Raw genomic sequence first — 1,876 nt, forward strand, 5'->3', positions numbered from 1 at the left:
GAATTTCGACTTTATTTGCAAAATCTCTCTAGAATTTAGTAAAATGGGCATAACTTTTGCATACTAACTCGGATGAAAAAGTTTTTTATATGAAAAATCATCTACTCGAAAAGTTACATCCAAATTTAACGGGGGGAACCCCGTTAAACATTTTTAAAATCCTCAAAAACCTAACAGAAAAAAAGTTACGGGGCTTTTAAGATCTAGAGTGGAAAAAATCGAAAAAATTTCAAACTGTGTGGTCAAACTATGGTCAAACAATGGTATAACTAATTATTCTAGAATATTAGTGTTACTACATAATTATTTCAGTTATTTTGAATTATGTCGTAAGCTCGCGCTTTAGTTCCACTGTTTAAGATATGTTCCTAGAGAAAATATAGTTGAAAGTTGACAGTAGCGATCATGCGACGGTAGAAAGCTTATGTCCTTAATGCACCGCTTAGTGTGCTTAACCCCAATCGTTGTCTGTGGATGTTGCGAACATCGGACATACACGTTTTGATAACTACGTGATAGTTCAGTTAAACAGTTTAGAGTTGAGGCACCAAAGACGTTTTTCAAAACGTCGCGGAACATATGAGATGTTTCGAGGGCTGAAATTGGGATTTCAGGCTTGTGCCCATGTCAAGAGGTATAAGACCTCCGACAATTTTCTTAGCCTACAAACTAAGGGAGAAAAGCTCAATCGTTGAGCTTGTGCTCAGATTGTTTGAGTACAACAATCGCTTTAATCGAGTGGGAGTTGATCTTCCAGATGAGATTGTGATGTTTCTCCAAAGTCATTGCAACCAAGCCGCTAGAGCTTCGTGATGAACTATAACATATCAGGGATAGATATGATGATCCTTGAGGTATTCACGATGTTTGATACCGCGAAAGTAGAAATCAAGAAGGAGCATCAATTGTTGATGGTTGGTGAAACCACTAGTTTCAAGAAGGGCAAGGGCAAGAAGGGATACTTCATGAAACGGCAAATCAGCTGCTGCTCTAGTGAAGAAACCCAAGGTTGAACCCAAACCCAAGACTAAGTGTTTCTGTAATAAGGGGAACAACCACTGGTGCAGAATTACCCTAGATACTTGGTAGATAAGAAGGCTGGCAAGGTCGATAGAAGTATATTGCATATACATTATGTTAATGTGTACTTTACAAGTACTCCTAGTAGCACCAGGGTATTAGATACCGGTTCGGTTGCTAAGTGTTAGTAACTCGAAACAAAAGCTGCGGAATAAACGGAGACTATCTAAAGGTGAGCTGACGATACGTGTTGGAAGTGTTTCCAAGGTTGATATGATCAAGCATCACACGCTCCCTCTACCATCGAGATTGGTGTTAAACCTAAATAATTGTTATTTGGTGTTTGCGTTGAGCATAGACATGATTGGATTATATCTGTAGCAATACGGTTATTCATTTAAGGAGAATAATGGTTACTCTGTTTATTTGAATAATACCTTCAATGGTCTAGCACCTAAAAGGAATGGTTTATTGAATCTCGATCGTAGTGATACACATTTTCATGCCAAAAGATATAAGATAGTAATGATAGTACCACTTACTTGTGGCACTGCCATGTAAGTCATGTTGGTATAAAACGCATGAAGAAGCTCCATGTTGATGGATCTTTGGACTCACTCGTTTTGAAAAGTTTGAGACATGCAAACCATGTCTATTGGTGTATGCGCATGAAGAAACTCCATGCAGATGGATCGTTTGGACTCACTTGTTTTTGAATCACTTGAGATATGCAAATCATACCACATGGGCAAGATGACTAAAAAGCCTCGTTTTTCAGTAAGATGGAACAAGATAGCAACTTGTTGGAAGTAACACATTTTGATGTGTGCAGCCCAATGAGTGTTGAGGCATGCGG

The sequence above is a fragment of the Triticum aestivum genome, chromosome 7B (genome assembly GCF_018294505.1).
Source record: "Triticum aestivum cultivar Chinese Spring chromosome 7B, IWGSC CS RefSeq v2.1, whole genome shotgun sequence".
In the NCBI taxonomy this organism is placed as follows: Eukaryota; Viridiplantae; Streptophyta; class Magnoliopsida; order Poales; family Poaceae; genus Triticum; species Triticum aestivum.